This window comes from Aquarana catesbeiana, linkage group LG02, assembly GCF_042186555.1.
Source record: "Aquarana catesbeiana isolate 2022-GZ linkage group LG02, ASM4218655v1, whole genome shotgun sequence".
In the NCBI taxonomy this organism is placed as follows: domain Eukaryota; kingdom Metazoa; phylum Chordata; class Amphibia; order Anura; family Ranidae; genus Aquarana; species Aquarana catesbeiana.
This window is the reverse complement of record NC_133325.1, coordinates 519,028,644-519,049,865: the sequence shown is the minus strand read 5'-3', so window position 1 is coordinate 519,049,865 and position 21,222 is coordinate 519,028,644. Positions and strand designations below refer to the sequence as shown.

Here is a 21,222-nt window from a genome sequence, read left to right as displayed (position 1 = left end):
CCAAATGTCGGGGTGACTAGCAGACAAGGATAACAGAGAACATGCCAAAGGTCAGGGTCACAGGCAAACAGGAATAGTCGAGAAAGCGCCAATGCAGACAGGGATAGTCGGGAACACGCCAAGATCGGTAACAGAGACAAACTTAGAGCACACAGCCAACAGGAAGCCAAACACACAATATTGCACGGCAAGGAAGGCTTGGAGAATACGGTGTTAAATAGTGGTTCTTGTTGAGGCTAGGGTGGAGCCACACTGAGGGAAGATTACTTAAGCATGCAGGTGTGAGAGTACAAGCCTCAAGGCTGATACACAGACCAGGTAAGAGACAGACAGGTCATGAATGTATTACTGCAAGGTCATGACAGAGGTTTAATGTAGAAAAATGTAAAATAATGCATTTGGGTGGCAAAAATATGAATGCAATCTATACACGGGGGGGGGGGGGAACATCTGAGGGAATCTAGGATAGAAAAGTACCTGGGGGTCCTAGCAGACGACAGGCTCAGCAAGGGCATGCAATGCCAAGCTGCTGCTAACAAAGCAAACAGAATATTGGCTTGCATTAAAAAGGGGATCAACTCCAGAGATAAAACGATCATTCTCCCGCTCTACAAGACTCTGGCCTAGAGTATACTGTCCAGTTCTGGGCACCAGTCCTCAGGAAGGATGTACTGGAAATGGAGTGAGTACAAAGAAGGGCAACTAAGCTAATAAAGGGTCTGGAGGATATTAGTTATGAAGAAAAGGTTGCGAGCAGAACTTATTCTCTCTGGAGAAGAGACGCTTGAGAGGGGATATGATTTCAATTCATAAATACCGTACTGGTGACCCCACAATAGGGATAAAACTTTTTCGCGGAAGGGAGTTTAACAAGACATGTGGCCACTCATTAAAATTAGAAGAAAAGAGGTTTAATCTTAAACTACGTAGAGGTTTCTTTACTGTAAGAGCGGCAAGGATCTGGAATTCCCTTCCACAGGCGGTGGTCTCAACGGGGAGCATCGATAGTTTCAATAAACTATTAGATAAGCACCTGAATGACCACAACATACAGGGATATACAATGTAATACTGACATATAATCACACACATAGGTTGGACTTGATGTGAACGTCTTTTTTTTTTTCAAAATTTTTGGTATTTTTTTATTTATATAGCAAAAAATTAAAAAACAGTAGTGATTAAATACCACCAAAATAAATCTCTGTCTGTCGCAAAATATTTTCAAAAACTTAATTTGGGTACAGTGTTGCATGACAAGTAATTGTCATTCAAAGTGTGACAGCACTGAAATATGAAAATTGGCCTGGGCAGGAAGGGGATAAAAGTGTATTGAGGTGGTTAATAGGTTTTTGTTCTACCATTGCTAATTTGAGCTGAGTATATAGAAAGAGAGCTACATTTTCACAGGCTGAATACCGGAGGATTTCCTCTTTGAGACCGAGGTGTGCACAATGCTGCTCCTGTGTGCACATCAACCGGCTTCAAGCAACAGCTCCAGGATAGATACCGCTGCGACAGATGTGAGCAGGTTGCCCTTCTGGAAGCTCACATTAGAGATCTGGAGGAGCAAATTGCAACACTGGGCAGAGCTGATAACCCTGAAAGGGGGCCTCTGCACACTGAGGTGGGTAGTGGGGTTAATGGGGAGGGTAGAGGGGTAAGTCAAGATTATCAGGTAGGACGATGGGTTAATACAGTTAGAGGGAGTGGTAGGGTCTCACAGAAAAGAAAGGCCAGCCCTGGGTTTGAGCACCCTAACAGATTCACCAAGTTGTGGGGGTAACAAGCTCAGAGGTGGCACCCCTCAATGTCACTGCTCCCCCAAACAGCCGGGAGAGCAGCCCATCTAGTAGGGGTGGTGAGGGGAGTGCAGGTAGGCCTAGACAGTTCTTGGTAATAGGGGATTCTATAGTAGAAGGACTGATAGAATAGATTGTCACCAGGGTTACCTCAACCGAATAGTTTGCTGTCTCCCTGGTGCCAGGGTTCGACATGTGGTGAACCGGGTTGATCAATTACTGGGAGGGGCTGGGCATGACCCAGCTGTCTTGGTCCATGTTGGAACCTATGACAGAATATATGGAAGGTGGAGGCTCCTTAAGAACCAATTTAAAGAACTAGGCTGCAAGTTAAAGGGAAGGACCTCCAAGGTGATATTCTCTGAAATATCGCCTGTGCCATGTGCAACACAGGAAAGGCAGGGGGGTGATTAGAGAGCTGAATGCATGGCTAAAGACCTGGTGTAAGGAGGAGGGATTTGGGTTTTTAGAGCACTGGGCTGACTTTTTATTGGGGTGCAACCTATATGCTAAAGATGGTTTGCACCTAAATAGAAGGGGGTCTACTGTGCTGGGGGAGAGGTTTATGGGAAAGGCTAGAGGTGTATTTAAACAAGGATTGTGGGGGGAGGGTGAATTACATTATAATGGGGCAGACAGGGCAGACAGGGGCAAACCCCTATTGGTTGGTGGAATGAGGAAAGACGTCGAGAGGGCCATGACAGATGATATGAAGGTTCCTTTGTTACAATCAACCATTGGAAATGGTACTATTTGTACTAAAATAAAAAAATATGCAACATACGTTTGCAAAATGTGACAATGAATTAAAGTGTTATTTCAGTAGCATTAGGACTGCAAGCATACACAGGGTGCCGTGAAGAGGCCTTGCAGCTTATGCATGCATTTGCAAATGCGTGCTAACTAAACCCCTGTTTTTAACGCAGACTGTTGGACAGGTTAATTTGGTCAGTTGGCAGACTGGTTGGTGAGTTGAGCTATGGAATGTTCTGTTTTTGTCTTTCATGTGATTGCCCTTCCATGTACTCCTTGCTGTGAAGGCCAGTTGTAGGTGGGGTCAGGGGCCATTTCTTTGTTACTGGTGTAAATTTGGTCCAGGGACACACTGTACACCTTTGCTGCCACTGTGCTCTTGCTGGGTGTCCAGTGTGCTCCTGTTCCTTTAAGGGGGTTTGGGCTGCCTCCAGGCCCACCTGCCCCTCATCTATCCATTTAATGCATGTGCTTCCATTGTGGAAACGCTTATAAATTCAGTAGCGTTAGGACTGCAAGCATACACAGGGTGCCGTGAAGAGGCCTTGCAGCTTATGCATGCGTTTGCGAATGCGTGCTAACTAAACCCGTTTTTAACGCATACTGTTGGTTAATTTGGCCAGTTGGCAGACTGGTTGGTGAGTTGACCTATGGAATGTTCTGTTTTTGTCACCAATGCCAGAAGTCTGCCAAGCAAAATAGGTGAGTTTGAAGCTCTGGTGCACGAGGAGCACTATTATCTAATTGGTATTGCTGAACCTTGGCTTCATTCTTCTTATGACTGGGCTATTAATATCCCTGGCTATGCTGTCTTTCGGAAAGACATGGTAAAACGGAGGAGTGGTGGTGTGTTTCTATGTGAGAAGTGATCTCAAAGCAAGTGTGAAAGAGGACCTAGTTGATGGAGAGTGTGATGAGTCTAAAGCATTATGGGTGGAACTGTACATGGGTGTGCGTACTACATAGGTTATTTGTTATAAACCTCCCAGTGTTAGTGAGGAGGTGGAGACTCAGCTCCTTGCACAGATGGAAAGGGCTGCAAGGGCTGGAACAGTGATAATAATGGGGGATTTTAACTACCCGGAAATTGACTGGAGTAATGGCACTGCTGGGACAAGGCAAAAATGTATAAACCTATTACAAGACAATTTTATGGTCCAGTTTATTGAGGCCCCTACTAGGAATGACGCTCTGCTAGACCTGGTAATCTACACCAATTGCAGAGCTTATTACCAATATTCATAAAAAAGAACATCTGGATAGTAGTGACCATAACATGATTTCATTTAATGTTAGGTGTAAGCAACAAACACATATATGGGTAAGATAAAAACACTTAACTTTAAGAGAGCACATTTTCCAAGGATGAGGGCTGCTCTCCAGGACTTAGACTGAGAGGGAATATTGGCATTAATGGACACAGAAATGGGAATTCTTCAAAGTGACTGTATGTAAACTCACTGCAAAGATATTCCCATGGACAATAAGGCTAAAAATAAAACCTATGTGGCTCATGGCCAAAGTTAAAATGGCTATAAATAATAAAAAAAAGCTTTTAAAAAATATAAAAATGAAGGAACGCTATCATCGTGTAAATGTTACAAGGAATATAACAGAATATGTAAAAAGAAAATCAAGGACGCAAAAATTCAAAACATAATAAATGATTATTGTTTCCTAGCTGACGCGGAACAAGACAGGGCTGTCCACTTTCCCCACTACTATTTGCGTTAGCAATTGAACCCTTAGCTGTAGCAATCCGATCCCAACCTAGTATACATGGCGCATGTTGTAAATAAGAGCATAAATGTTCCCTGTTTGCTGATGACGTCCTTATATATGTCACTAATCCTCAAGTCACCCTGCCTACTCTGCTAACATTGTTCCCCCAATTTTCCCAGCTCTCAAGACTTTATTTAAATACCCAGAAAACGATGGCCCTTAATATTTCTTTACCCCCCTAGACGGTGCAGAAATCTCAAACTACCTATAATTTTCAATGGGCGTCAAGCTCCCTCCCATATTTAGGCATCCAGCTGACATCTTCGATTAACACTCTATATCGGGCTAATTATCCTTCACTCTTTCGTCGACTCTAGAAAGATCTTGAATACAAAATGTCTTAATAGAGCATATAGTTCTAAGTTGATGATACTCCTAGGAATGTGCACAGGGGTTTCCCCCTTTTTACTGGTCTTTTCCCAGAGGAATTATTGCAGCATTGATTATCTTTGCTGTTACTGTTTACTAATGCCATTCCTTATTGTTGATTTTGTGGATTACATGGTTTTCTAATTTAGCTGCATAGCACTCCATTCCTAGTGAACATATTGCATACCTCCCAACCGTCCCGGATTGCCCGTGAAAGTCCCGCCTTGGGAGGTCTGTCCCGGTCACCTTCATTCAGGGACAATACAATGTCCCGGAATTGCCCCCTGCCTGGGCCGATCTGATGCCCCCTAAAAATGCCGCCGCTGTCCCTCACGCTTTATTATTAATCCCTGGAACTGCCTGGCTCACTGCTCAAACAACTGGTTGCTAGACATAGCGCGCCTGGCGTGTAGCAACCAGTGACGTCATGACGAGGAGGAGAGCAGGCCCCAGCATTCAGAGCGAGCCGGAGGAGAATATAACTTCCTCCTCTCACCTTAGCTCCGCCCCAACTCCGCCCCCGACTCCGGGTACTGCCTGATGATTGTTCCTGCGGTTGGAAGAAAGGTAGGAGAAATGCTCCCTGCCTCGAGGATGCTCATGGTCTCAACATACTGCCCTCCACTACCACCCCCTCCCATCAGACTGCCCTCCACTTCCATACCCCCCCATCATACTGCCCACCCCTACCCCCCTCCCATGATCATACTGCCCTCCACTACCCCCCTCCTATCATACTGCCCTCCACTACCACCCCCTCCCATCATACTGCCCTCCACTACCACCCTCTGCCATCATACTGCCCTCCACTACCTCCCCCTCCCATCATACTGCCCTCCACTATCCCCCTTCTCATGATCACACTGCCCTCAACTACACCCCCTTCTATCTTACTGCCCTCCACTATCCCCCCTCCCATCATACTGCCCTCCACTACCACCCCCTCCCATCATACTACCCTCCACTACCCCCCTTCCCATCATACTGCCCTCCACTACCCCCTCCCATCATACTGCCCTCCACTACCAACCCCCCTCCCATCATACTGCCTTCCACTACCCCCCTCCCATTATACTGCCCTCCACTACCCCCTCCCATCATACTGCCCTCCACTGCCCCCCTCTCATCACACTGCCCTCCACTACCAACCCCTTCCATCATACTGCCCTCCACTGCCACCCCCTCCCATCAAAAATGTAAAAAACTATAAAAAATGTAATTGTAGAATAAAATATAATGGTAAAAATAACAAAAATTAAAAACTACTGATAGTGTCCACTGCCCTACTGATTAAGTCCACTGCCCTACTGACAATATCCACTGCTCCGCTGACCACGTCCACTGCTCTACTGACCATGTCCACTGCTCTACTGACCACGACCACTGCCCTACTGACCAAGCCCACTGCTGTACCGACTACGTCCACTGCTGTACTGACTGACACCATTCACAGTCCACACTGACACCACTGGCGAAACTACCAGCAAAGGTCACATTTTCGACTGGGCCCTGGCCTTCTGCCACCATGGCGGGGCCCTAGACTGCAGGACTGCACAACGTGTGAAAGGGAACCCTGCGCTGTGTACTTACCTCATACTAGAACCCTGCACTCTGTACATAGCCCATCCCAGAACCCTGCATTCTGTACATAGCTCATCCCAGAAACCTGCACTCTGTACATAGCTCACCCCAGGACCCTGCACTCTGTATATAGCTCATCCCAGAACCCTGCACCATGTACTTAGCTCTTCCCAGAACCATGCACTCTGTACACAGCTCATCCCAGAACCCTGCACTCTGTACATAGCTCATCCCAGAACCCTCCACTCTGTACATAGCTCATCCCAGAACCCTGCACTCTGTACATAGCTCATCCCAGAACCCTGCACTGTGTACGCAGCTCATCCCAGAACTCTGCTCTCCGTACATAGCTCATCCCAGAACCCTGCACTCTGTAAATAGCTCATCCCAGAATCCTGCACCCTATACATAGCTCATCCCAGAACCCTGCACTCTGTACATATTTCATTCCAGAAACCTGCACTGTGTATTTATCTCATCCCAGAACCCTGCACTGTGTATGCAGCTCATCCCAGAACTCTGCACTCTATACATAGCTCATCCCAGAACCCTGTACTTTGTACATAGCTTATCCCGGAACCCGGCACTCTGTACATAGCTCATCACAGAACCCTGCACTGTGTACTTATCTCGTCCCAGAACCCTGTACTGTGTACATAGCTCATCCCAGAACCCTGCTCTCGGTATATAGCTCATCCCAGAACCCTGCACCATGTACATAGCTCATCCCAGAACCGGGCACTCTGTACACAGCTCATACCAGAACTCGGCACTCTGTACATAGCTCATCCCAGAACCCTGCACTTTGTACATAGCTCATCCCAGAACCCTGCACTCTGTACATATCTCATTCTAGAAACCTGCACTGTGTATTTATTTCATCCCAAAACCCTGCACTGTGTACGCAACTCATCCCAGAACCCTGCTCTCTGTACCTAGCTCATCACAGAATGCTGCACTCTGTACATAGCTCATCCCAGAACCCTGTACTCTGTACATAGCTCATCCCAGAACCCTGCACTCTGTACATAGCTCATCCCAGAACCCTGTACTCTGTACATAGCTCATCACGGAACCCTGCACTCTGTTCATAGCTCATCCCGGAACCCTGCACTCTGTACATAGCTCATCCCAGAACCCTGCACTTTGTACATAGCTCATCCCAGAACCCTGCATTCTGTATATAGCTCATCCCAGAACCCTGCACTCTGTACACAGCTCATCCCAGAACCCTGCACTCTGTACACAGCTCATCCCAGAACCCTGCACTCCGTACATAGCTCATCCCAGAACCCTGCACTCTGTACATAGCTCATCCTAGAACCCTGCACTCTGTACATCGCTCATTCCAGAACCCTGCACTCTGTACATAGCTCATCCCAGAACCCTGCACTGTGTACTTATCTCATCCCAGAACCCTGCACTGTGTACGTAGCTCATCCCAGAACTCTGCTCTCCGTACATAGCTCATCCCAGAACCTGGCACTCTGTAAATAGCTCATCCCAGAATCCTAAACCCTATACATAGCTCATCCCAGAACCCTGCATTTTATACATATCTCATTCCAGAAACCCGCACTGTGTATTTATCTCATCCCAGAACCCTGCACTGTGTATGCAGCTCATCTCAGAACTCTGCACTCTGTACATAGCTCATCCCAGAATCCTGCACTCTGTACATAGCTCATCCCAGAATCCTGCACCCTATACATAGCTCATCCCAGAACCCTGCACTCTGTACATATTTCATTCCAGAAACCTGCACTGTGTATTTATCTCATCCCAGAACCCTGCACTGTGTATGCAGCTCATCCCAGAACTCTGCACTCTATACATAGCTCATCCCAGAACCCTGTACTTTGTACATAGCTTATCCCGGAACCCGGCACTCTGTACATAGCTCATCACAGAACCCTGCACTGTGTACTTATCTCGTCCCAGAACCCTGCACTGTGTACATAGCTCATCCCAGAACCCTGCTCTCGGTATATAGCTCATCCCAGAACCCTGCACCATGTACATAGCTCATCCCAGAACCGGGCACTCTGTACACAGCTCATACCAGAACTCGGCACTCTGTACATAGCTCATCCCAGAACCCTGCACTTTGTACATAGCTCATCCCAGAACCCTGCACTCTGTACATATCTCATTCTAGAAACCTGCACTGTGTATTTATTTCATCCCAAAACCCTGCACTGTGTACGCAACTCATCCCAGAACCCTGCTCTCTGTACCTAGCTCATCACAGAATGCTGCACTCTGTACATAGCTCATCCCAGAACCCTGTACTCTGTACATAGCTCATCCCAGAACCCTGCACTCTGTATATAGCTCATCCCAGAACCCTGTACTCTGTACATAGCTCATCACGGAACCCTGCACTCTGTTCATAGCTCATCCCGAAACCCTGCACTCTGTACATAGCTCATCCCAGAACCCTGCACTTTGTACATAGCTCATCCCAGAACCCTGCATTCTGTATATAGCTCATCCCAGAACCCTGCACTCTGTACACAGCTCATCCCAGAACCCTGCACTCTGTACACAGCTCATCCCAGAACCCTGCACTCCGTACATAGCTCATCCCAGAACCCTGCACTCTGTACATAGCTCATCCTAGAACCCTGCACTCTGTACATCGCTCATTCCAGAACCCTGCACTCTGTACATAGCTCATCCCAGAACCCTGCACTGTGTACTTATCTCATCCCAGAACCCTGCACTGTGTACGTAGCTCATCCCAGAACTCTGCTCTCCGTACATAGCTCATCCCAGAACCTGGCACTCTGTAAATAGCTCATCCCAGAATCCTAAACCCTATACATAGCTCATCCCAGAACCCTGCATTTTATACATATCTCATTCCAGAAACCCGCACTGTGTATTTATCTCATCCCAGAACCCTGCACTGTGTATGCAGCTCATCTCAGAACTCTGCACTCTGTACATAGCTCATCCCAGAATACTGCACTCTGTACATAGCTCATCCCAGAATCCTGCACCCTATACATAGCTCATCCCAGAACCCTGCACTCTGTACATATTTCATTCCAGAAACCTGCACTGTGTATTTATCTCATCCCAGAACCCTGCACTGTGTATGCAGCTCATCCCAGAACTCTGCACTCTATACATAGCTCATCCCAGAACCCTGTACTTTGTACATAGCTTATCCCGGAACCCGGCACTCTGTACATAGCTCATCACAGAACCCTGCACTGTGTACTTATCTCGTCCCAGAACCCTGCACTGTGTACATAGCTCATCCCAGAACCCTGCTCTCGGTATATAGCTCATCCCAGAACCCTGCACCATGTACATAGCTCATCCCAGAACCGGGCACTCTGTACACAGCTCATACCAGAACTCGGCACTCTGTACATAGCTCATCCCAGAACCCTGCACTTTGTACATAGCTCATCCCAGAACCCTGCACTCTGTACATATCTCATTCTAGAAACCTGCACTGTGTATTTATTTCATCCCAAAACCCTGCACTGTGTACGCAACTCATCCCAGAACCCTGCTCTCTGTACCTAGCTCATCACAGAATGCTGCACTCTGTACATAGCTCATCCCAGAACCCTGTACTCTGTACATAGCTCATCCCAGAACCCTGCACTCTGTACATAGCTCATCCCAGAACCCTGTACTCTGTACATAGCTCATCACGGAACCCTGCACTCTGTTCATAGCTCATCCCGGAACCCTGCACTCTGTACATAGCTCATCCCAGAACCCTGCACTTTGTACATAGCTCATCCCAGAACCCTGCATTCTGTATATAGCTCATCCCAGAACCCTGCACTCTGTACACAGCTCATCCCAGAACCCTGCACTCTGTACACAGCTCATCCCAGAACCCTGCACTCCGTACATAGCTCATCCCAGAACCCTGCACTCTGTACATAGCTCATCCTAGAACCCTGCACTCTGTACATCGCTCATTCCAGAACCCTGCACTCTGTACATAGCTCATCCCAGAACCCTGCACTGTGTACTTATCTCATCCCAGAACCCTGCACTGTGTACGTAGCTCATCCCAGAACTCTGCTCTCCATACATAGCTCATCCCAGAACCTGGCACTCTGTAAATAGCTCATCCCAGAATCCTAAACCCTATACATAGCTCATCCCAGAACCCTGCATTTTATACATATCTCATTCCAGAAACCCGCACTGTGTATTTATCTCATCCCAGAACCCTGCACTGTGTATGCAGCTCATCTCAGAACTCTGCACTCTGTACATAGCTCATCCCAGAATCCTGCACTCTGTACATAGCTCATCCCAGAATCCTGCTCTCTGTATATAGCTCATCCCAGAATCCTGCACCCTATACATAGCTCATCCCAGAACCCTGCACTCTGTACATAGCTCATTCCAGAACCCTGCACCATGTACATAGCTCATCCCAGAACCCTGCACCATGTACATAGCTCATCCCAGAATCCTGCACCCTGTACATAGCTCATCCCAGAATCCTGCACTCTGTACATAGCTCATCCCAGAATCCTGCACTCTGTATATAGCTCATCCCAGAACCCTGCACTCTACATAGCTCATTCTAGATCCCTGCACTCTGTACATAGCTCATCCTAGAACCCTGCACTCTGTACATAGCTCATCCTAGAACCCTGCACTCTGTACATAGCTCATCCTAGAACCCTGCACTCTGTACATAGCTCATCCTAGAACCCTGCACTCTGTACATAGCTCAACACAGAACACTGCGCTCTGTACATAGCTCATCCCAGAACCCTGCACTCTGTACATAGCTCATCCCAGAACCCTGCACTCTGTACATAGCTCATCACAGAACCCTGTACTCTGTACATAGCTCATCACAGAACCCTGCACTGTGTGCTTATCTCATCCCAGAACCCTGCACTGTGTACACAGCTCATCCCAGTACCATGCACTCTGTACATAGCTCATCCCAGAACCCTGCACTCTGTACATAGCTCATCCCAGAACCCTGCACTCTGTACTTATCTCATTCCAGAAACCTGCACTGTGTATTTATCTCATCCCAGAACCCTGCACTGTGTATGCAGCTCATCCCAGAACTCTGCACTCTGTACACAGCTCATCACAGAACGCTGCACTCTGTACATAGCTCATCCCAGAATCCTGTACTCTGTACATAACTCATCACAGAACCCTGCACTCTGTACATAGCTCACCCCAGAACCCTGTACTCTGTACATAGCTAATCACAGAACCCTGCATTCTGTATATAGCTCATCCCAGAACCCTGCACTTTCTACACAGCTCATCCCAGAACCCTGCACTCTGTACATAGCTCATCCCAGAACCCTGCACTCTGTACATAGCTCTTTCCAGAACCCTGCACTCTGTACATAGCTCATCCCAGAACCCTGCACTGTGTACTTATCTGATCCAAGAACCCAAAAACTGTGTACACAGCTCATCCCAGAAGTCTGCTCTCCGTACATAGCTCATCCCAGAACCCTGCACTCTGTAAAAAGCTCATCCCAGAATCCTGAACCTTATACATAGCTCATCCCAGAACCCTGCATTTTGTACATATCTCATTCCAGAAACCCGCACTGTGTATTTATCTCATCCCAGAACCCTGCACTGTGTAAGCAGCTCATCCCATAACTCTGCACTCTGTACAAAGCTCATCCCAGAATCCTGCACCCTATACATAGCTCATCCCAGAACCCTGCACTTTGTACACAGCTAATCCCAGAACCCTGCACTCTGTACATAGCTCATCCCAGAACCCTGCACTCTGTACATCGCTCTTTCCAGAACCCTGCACTCTGTACATAGCTCATCCCAGAACCCTACATTGTGTACTTATCTCATCCCAGAACCCTGCACTGTGTACGCAGCTCATCCCAGAACTCTGCTCTCCGTACATAGCTCATCCTAGAACCCTGCACTCTGTAAAAAGCTCATCCCAGAATCCTGCACCCTATACATAGCTCATCCCAGAACCCTGCACTCTGTACATAGCTCATTCCAGAACCCTGCACCATGTATATAGCTCATCCCAGAATCCTGCACCCTGTACATAGCTCATTCCAGAACCCTGCACTCTGTACATAGCTCATCCCAGAACCCTGCACTCTGTAAATAGCTAATCCCAGAACCCTGCCCTCTGTACATAGCTCCTCCTAGAACCCTTCACTCTGTACATAGCTCATCCTAGAACCCTGCACTCTGTACATAGCTCATCCTAGAACCCTGCACTCTGTACATAGCTCATCCTAGAACCCTGCACTCTGTACATAGCTCATCACAGAACACTTCACTCTGTACATAGCTCATCCCAGAACCCTGCACTCTGTACATAGCTCATCCAAGAACCCTGTACTCAGTACATAGCACATCACAGAACCCTGTACTCTGTACATAGCTCATCACAGAACCCTGCATTGTGTACTTATCTCATCCTAGAACCCTGCACTGTGTACGCAACTCATCCCAGAACCCTGCACTCTGTACCTAGCTCATCCCAGAACCCTGAACTCTGTACATAGCTCATCACAGAACCCTGCACTCTGTTCATAGCTCATCCTAAAACCCTGCACTCTGTACATAGCTCATTCCAGAACCCTGCACTCTGTACATAGCTCATTCCAGAACCCTGCACTCTGTTCATAGCTCATCACAGAACCCTGCAATCTGTACATAATACACTCCAAACCCTGCATAATTTTATTCTTTTTTTTAAATGAATGTGCTGAGGTTTGTATGTATCCATGATACTCTTGCTTGCAGAACAATAAGAAAAGCATATTTTATAGGTACAAGGAAGCCCAAGTTTTGTTTAATGATGCCCCTTAAGCTCCTCCCACTGTCAGAAGTTTAACCATGTCCACATTTGCCGCGGCGCGCTATGCAAGGTTATTTCCTTCCTCAAGTGTCCCTCATTCTGAAGTTCAAAAGTTGGAAGGTATGATATTGTATAGTAAACTGTGATTGACCTAATCCGTGACTTACTCATTTATGTACAAACTTCCACTTACTGCAAACCCTGATATTGGGTAAATTTACCACTAACCAGTCTGATGTTTGCTTTTTGATACTGAACCTTAGTTGTGTGCAGGGTATCCATATTTGTGCTCCTAGTAGCAGTGCAGTAGCCATTTGCCTAACCTGGTGCGTCAGTGGGCTAAGGTTGTTCTCAGAGTCGAGGCAAAAGTACAAAGAACCAAATTTACCAAGTGGCTCCTGCTGGGGTAGCTCTACACATGAATGGGCCCAGAAGCATTTTATATAAACTATAATGGGAAAGGCTATGTATAGCTAAAAAATTTTGAACCACAGTTTATGGACTTTACAGGCACAACCACATCAGATAAGATAAAATACAATACTTTATTGATCCACAAAATGACAATTTCATATAAATTAATTTAAAAACATAGTATCATTCTGCACCTTATCTAACCAAGGGTGGTGACTCGAACAAAGTAGAGGTATATAGTATACTTTATTAGACATGTGCACACTGAAATATTTCGTTTCGGAATTTTGTTTTCGTCCGAAAAATAAATTTATTTAGTTACTCCCGAAATTCATTTTTTATTTATTTAGTTTTTCGTTAAAAATTGCATTCGACCAAAAATCCAAATTAAGGTTGAATCTGTCATTGAAGGCTCATGGTGTCTGTCGAATGTTCAAAGAAGATTCGACGGAGCAGCTAAACTGTACGACTCCATATAGTTTACCTACTCCGTCGAATCTTCTTAGAACTTTCAACAGACACCATAAGCGTGTCCCAAGTACGTGTGTACTTACTTCTAGCTATTTTACTGCTTCTCCTCTTTGGTTACAATCAGCCAATAACATTCATCATCATTATTTTTATTTATCTTTTCTATCCTACGTCGAATCTTTTCTCCCCTACGTCAAATCTTTTCTCTCTATGTCGAATCTTTTCTCTCTATGTAGAATAATCTTGGACTAATAGAGTTAAGGTTAGGCACATTCGACCACAGGTTTGATGGACACAGATTGTTATTGTCATAATCTTGTCGAATCTCCTATCTATATCGAACTGTTGTAGCAACGAAAACGAAAATAAAGCATTTGTTTATGTCGGATCTTTCGTTTTTCGGATTCTGCACTTTCGTTATCGTTTGTTAAAACGATACCGTAAATACCTGAAATTCAGACAGAAATGTATTCGGACGAAAACGAATGCACATGTCTATACTTTATACTAGAATCTAGCAGTCCTGATTGGTAGGGGTTCCACCATTCCTTCACATTAAGCTCAACATGTTTCGTGTGTTCCACTTCTTCAGGAGAAAGTGCTTTAACATTGAATTGCTACAATAAACATCAGCCGAAGACAGTTATGTTCCTGGTAGCAGAGCCTGATATAATGAGGAAGGCCTCTCTTACACCTCTGACTGGGCCCCTGAGAGTGTAGACAGGAGGCGCTGGAGTGCAGAGTGGCACAAGTGCCTGTAAGTCTTGCTAGTAGCAGGGCATGAGAAGTCGTCAGATGGCTAAAACAAGCAGGTGAGCAGGTGAGCAGGTGGGCAGCTGGAGGATGGCAGACTGAAGAAGGCTTGTACTGGTGACAGTAGCCAGGTGAGGCATGCACTGGTAGCAGACTTAATAACAGCAGGCACAGCAGGATGTGTCCGGAAGCAGAGTCAGACAAGCCGGGTCATACACTGGCAGGACAGATTAGGTACAGAGGAGCAGCCAATAGTGTGGTCTGGGTACAAGCCGGGTCAGGAGCCAATCGGTGCAATAGAAGCCAATGGAGCAGACAGAAGCGGAGGTCAAAGACAAGCCGGAGTCAGTGCAGATGGAGTTCTGAGATTGGTCAGACAAGCCAGGCCAGTAACTGGAATCAGGATACAGGAAAACAAGATACACAGGAGGGTGAAAGACAAAGCAACACTGAACCTGAGCACTGGCTGAGTTTAAATAGCCTGGTTGGTGCCAACATCTGTCACAGGTGCACGCGTGCGCTGTTGCGCAGTAGAATGCAAGATGGCTCAAGTGCACACGCATGCGCATGCGCATATGTATTAGCCAATGCCCAGATCTTGTGAGCATAAAAAGGAATCTGTTTTAGCCTGTGCACAGAATGCCTTTCCTTACAACAATATCCCAAATACGGCATGTCACACGAAACACCATAAATAAGGCCAGGTCCATATACCATCATTTATGAAATAAATGCATTTGAGCATAAATATAGGAGGTTATCCTATAATGCATCCTTATAGTACATCCATTAGTTCTAATTATTTCAAAAGAAATGGCAGCCTGATGCACAACACAACCTGTCCCCTGGAAGCCACGAACAATTATATTACAGGTAAATAGGGAAAGAAAGGGAATGACAGAGCCATCCTCTAGCAGCTATGCATATGCTAGTACTAAGTGCCAGTTCACACTGCTGCGCTGTGACTTTGTACCGTTTTTCTGTCCTGTGTAAGGTGCGATTTTACCGCGATTTTACAGCGAATTTCAGGAGTTGGACGTAGCTGCGATTGATGTTCTAGCCAATGGAATCATAATGTAAAAAAAAAAAAAAGATGTTAACTTCCTGTGTACTTCCTGGTTTTTGTGGAGAGTAGTGTGGTGGAATTCGCACATATCTGAACCAACAATGCGATTCCAGAACGATTTACATTGATGTCTATGGAGACTAAATTCGCAATGCAACACTGTAAACTCGCACAAGACCCTTTTTTTAATCGCATCGCATTCGTAGGGGAATCGCAACGCATGTATGTGAATGACTGTCATTGAAAACAATGACTTTATGGATGACATGCGAATTTAGAATGTTTTTGACGCATCACATTCGTTATGAACTCGCATCAGTGTGAACCGGCACTAAAAGGGGACCTCCAGGAGCAAGGTGATGGACCAGCTAAAGATGTTATTTTAGTAGCCGAATCTCGTCCAACCAATAAGGAGTCCCCACCAAAAGCTACACAATAATTTTTGGTTTCAGATATACAGTGGGGACGGAAAGTATTCAGACCCCCTTAAATTTTTCACTCTTTGTTATATTGCAGCCATTTGCTAAAATCATTTAAGTTCATTTTTTTCCTAATTAATGTACACACAGCACCCCATATTGACAGAAAAACACAGAATTGTTGACATTTTTGCAGATTTATTAAAAAAGAAAAACTGAAATATCACATGGTCCTAAGTATTCAGACCCTTTGCTGTGACACTCATATATTTAACTCAGGTGCTGTCCATTTCTTCTGATCATCCTCAAGATGGTTCTACACCTTCATTTGAGTCCAGCTGTATTTGATTATACTGATTGGACTTGATTAGGAAAGCCACACACCTTTCTATATAAGACCTTACAGCTCACAATGCTTGTCAGAGCAAATGAGAATCATGAGGTCAAAGAAACTGCCTGAAGAGCTCAGAGACAGAATTGTGGCAAGGCACAGATCTGGCCAAGGTTACATAATTTTCTGCTGCACTTAAGGTTTCTAAGAGCACAGTGGCCTCCATAATCCTTAAATGGAAGATGTTTGGGACAACCAGAACCCTTCCTAGAGCTGGCCATCCGGCCAAACTGAGCTATCGGGGGGAGAAGAGCCTTGGTGAGAGAGGTAAAGAAGAACCCAAAGATCACTGTGAGCTGAGCTCCAGCGATGCAGTCGGGAGATGGGAGAAAGTTGTAGAAAGTCAACCATCACTGCAGCCCTCCACCAGTTGGGGCTTTATGGCAGAGTGGCCTCTCCTCAGTGCAAGACACATGAAAGCCCACATGTTTGCTAAAAAAACACCTGAAGGACTCCAAGATGGTGAGAAATAAGATTCTTTGGTCTGATGAGACCAAGATAGAACTTTTTGGCCTTAATTCTAAGCGGTATGTGTGGAGAAAACCAGGAACTGCTCATCACCTGTACAATACAGTCCCAACAGTGAAGCATGGTGGTGGCAGCATCATGCTGTGGGTGTTTTTTTCAGCTGCAGGGACAGGACGACTGGTTGCAATCGAAGGAAAGATGAATGCGGCCAAGTACAGGGAAACCTTCTCCAGAGTGCTCAGGACCTCAGACTGGGCCAAAGGTTTACCTTCCAACAAGACAATGACCCCAAGCACACAGCTAAAATAACGAAAGATTGGCTTCACAACAACTCTGTGACTGTTCTTGAATGGCCCAGCCAGAGCCCTGACTTAAACCCAGTTGAGCATCTCTGGAGAGACCTAAAAATGGCTGTCCACCAACATTTACAATCCAACCTGAAAGAACTGGAAAGGAGCTGCAAGGAGGAATGGCAGAGGATCCCCAAATCCAGATGTGAAAAACTTGTTGCATCTTTCCCAAAAAGACTCATGGCTGTATTAGATTAAAAGGGTGCTTCTACTAAATACTGAGCAAAGGGTCTGAATACTTAGGACCATGTGATATTTCAGTTTTTCTTTTTTAATAAATCTGCAAAAATGTCAACAATTCTGTGTTTTTCTGTGAATATGGGGTGCTGTGTGTGCATTAATGAGGGAAAAAAATTAACTTAAATGATTTTAGCAAATGGCTGCAATATAACAAAGAGTGAAAAATTTAAGGGGGTCTGAATACTTTCCGTCCCCACTGTATTACGGACACATGGCCCGATGGTTCTTTCTTTCAGGATCTCACTGGTTTCACCTCAAGATACTTGATGTTGAAAAGTGCCATTGACATACTTTTTTTGGTATGTGCTACCATGATCTGTCTACCCTGTGATCCAAAGTATATGCTTACCTCAGCGTTGTGATTTATCTTAACTAGAAAGAGATTTGTAAACACATTAACACCCTTAAAGTACCCAGCCACAAAAAAGGGGGGCACCGGTGCAACTGACAAAACAAAAAAAAAGAAGAAATAAAAAGGGCAAGGAGTGATAAATGAATGGAGGGAGTCGTTTTAGTCCTTAAAGTGGAAGGAAAGCCTAATACTTAAATTCTCCCCTGCAATCATTAATGTAAGCTAAGTTCAGCCTTATGTCTCAAAATGAATAAAATCCCAGTTTTTCTACCTTTATTTTGCAGTATCCAATGCCTGTCAGATGACTTCAATCCCTCTTCCTTCTGAGTCTAAGAGCAGCCAGTGGGTGTGGTTTCTGCTAGTGACATCACTTCCAGGAAGTGACCCTGTTCCTGTGTACCCAGTGGGCATATACAGGATGGGAGGAGCTGATTATAGGTTCTTGCTCAGTGCTTTTCACCAATAAGGATGCATTATGCATCTTCATTCATGAGAAACTGAAGAAATAAAAAAGTACTATAAACACAGGACACAGGAGGGTTGAGAGGTCCAGTGCACATATACAGTAAAGTTGTGCAGGGCTTTGAATCAAGACTACCACAGCAGAAGGGCTCTGAATGCAGGGGGAACTGTTAGTGTAGCTGGAAGTGCAGAAAATGCCACACCATCCAACATTGTAGTGTGAGTGTAACGCATGAGAAGCAGAAAACTCCACATGATCCAACATTGTAGTGTGAGTGTAACACATAACCAGCAGAGAACTCCACATGATCCTACCTTGTAGCGTGAGTGCAACTTTTTTTACTTTCTGCTATAATACAAAAAAAATTTTAAAAAATAATGTATTCATCAGTTTAGGCCGATATATATTCTTCGACATATTTTTGGTAAAAAAAAAACGCAATAGGCGTATATTGATTGGTTTGCGCAAAAGTTATTGCGTCTACAAACTATGGTAAAGATTTATCGACTTTTATGTATTTTTATTGTTTTTACTGGTAATGGCAGCGATCTGCGATTTTTAGCGGGACTGTGACATTGTGGCGGACAAATCTGACCCCAAATTACACTTTTTGGGGACCAGTGACAATATTACATTGATCAGTGCTAAAAAAATAAACTGATCAATGTAAAAATGACAATGGCAGGGAAGGGGTTAACACTAGAGGGCAATCAAAGGGTTAACTGTGTTCCCTCAGCATGTTCTAACTGTAGGGGAGATGGGCTTACTGAAACATGACAGAGATCACTGTTCCGATCACTAGGGACAGGAGATCCCTGTCATGTCACTAGGTAGAACGGGGAAATGCCTTGTTTACATAGGCAGTTGCCAGTTCTGCCTCTCCTCGCTGTGATTGCAAGCCACCGGCGGACATTGAGTCCATGGGACTAGCTGGCATGCTCCCGCCCGCTATCCTGCTTTTACGGACTGAAATACAGGTACGGCAGTTTGCGCAGGAGAGCCGACCTGCCGCAGTACATTTGCGTGAGCAGGTCGGCAAGTGGTTAAACTGATTAATTGGGACTACCCTTTGTATGTTCGCTTTTTGATTTAGAGTTTTTAGCTACACTAGATCAGTCTTTTGCTGCTCCCTTACCTGCCGTGGGGAGGGGTTCTGGTGACCTGAGCGTTGCCTTGGATTAAGTGAACTATCTCTCACTTTTGGGTGAGTTTTAGTGTCCCAGTCCTGTGATGACTTGCAGGATGCTGAATATCCTAGAACTTAAAAAACACTATGATGCCTGTATCTATTAATATGTACAGTATATTCCTTTGTCATATGTATTCGGTTTTGTGTTTTGTTTTTAGATACTATGACTCCCACTTCTCCTGAGGAAGCATCCCAGAGCTGTGAAACATGTTCAGAAACATCGAATGTGGCACTACTTTCCATGTGTGTATATGTATTTACCTTACTTAGTCCAAAAATTGTTACACTACATATGGCACGAGCCATATTAGATATTTATATGGATAAATTACATGGGAACAATTGTTGCTACTGGGTGGAAGTATCTCTTGGGAGGCATGACACACATAGGTTGGACTTGATGGACTTGTGTCTTTTTTCAACCTCACCTACTATGTAACTACCGGTATGTAACTATGACATATGTACATGTTAACTTTTTTTTTTTACCATATTATTATGTTGTAATAAAACTATCCTGAAACTCTGTTTCCAGTCAAGTCTAGATAAAGTCATACTTCTAATGCCCTGTACACAGGATCAACAACAAAACCGTGGATTTTTGTTCGAAGGATGTTGGCTCCAGCTTGTCTTGCATACACACGGTCACACAAATGTTGGCCAACAATTACAAACATAGTGACTTACAAGACGTGCATGATATCTCCATTACGAATGCTAGTTATATCTCCAGCTCGCACTTGATTCCGAGCATGCGTTGACATTTGTCTGACGGACTTGTGTACACACGATCGGAAAGTCCGACAACAAACATTTGTTGGCGGAAAATTTGAGAACCTGCTAGCCAACATTTGTTGGCGGAAAGTCATACACACGGTCGGACTTTTCACCAACAAACTCACATCCGACATTTGTTTTTGGAAAATCCGATCGCGTGTACGGGGCATTCGAGTAATTCAAAGAAGAGCCTTGCAAGCTACCATGTGTGTTCACACCTCAATTTAATTCAAATTAAAACTGTGGACACTGGTCACATTCCCATATGTCTGTGCAAAAAATATACAAATCAATAAATGCGGCACGCTGTGTGTACCAATCCTAGTGTGTGTATATATATACACTCAAATACGTGCTCATCAACCAATGATAGACACTGGAAAATAGTATATACAATTATTTACAATAATATATAAATAATAAAATATCAAATATAATAACATGCAGTGGATAGTGTTAAAAAAAGTCCTTTAAAATGCAAATATAGTGTTCCACATGTGACTTGACCCTTTAGGTGAATCACATTCGATGATAAACTCTGGGATCCAATATAAGGTACTCCAACAACCGCTGTGCCACCTCACAAGTGCCCCCTCCAACAACCGCTATCTTCCTGCTGTCCGCTTTCTCCTCATAAGGGTCCGGGTGCCTTCACTATCCTCGCTCCTCCCTACCTGCATCGACACAGGATCACGTGTTTTCCCCCTGAAAAAGACATGTGACCCTGTGTCGACACGTGCAGGGGAGGGGCGAGGACGGTGAAGGGGC

The 21,222-nt window shown here is 45.2% G+C and overlaps 1 long non-coding RNA gene across 2 annotated transcripts in view; it reads left to right on the top strand.

The window, feature by feature from the left end:
* LOC141128491 (uncharacterized) overlaps positions 1-20,680 on the top strand; it is a 78,656-nt gene extending 57,976 nt beyond the window's left edge. For both annotated transcript variants that reach the window (XR_012241702.1, XR_012241701.1), the window contains exon 3: positions 19,836-20,680. This is a non-coding gene — a long non-coding RNA (uncharacterized lncRNA). The remainder of the gene's footprint in view (positions 1-19,835) is intronic.
* Positions 20,681-21,222: the final 542 nt, after the last annotated feature.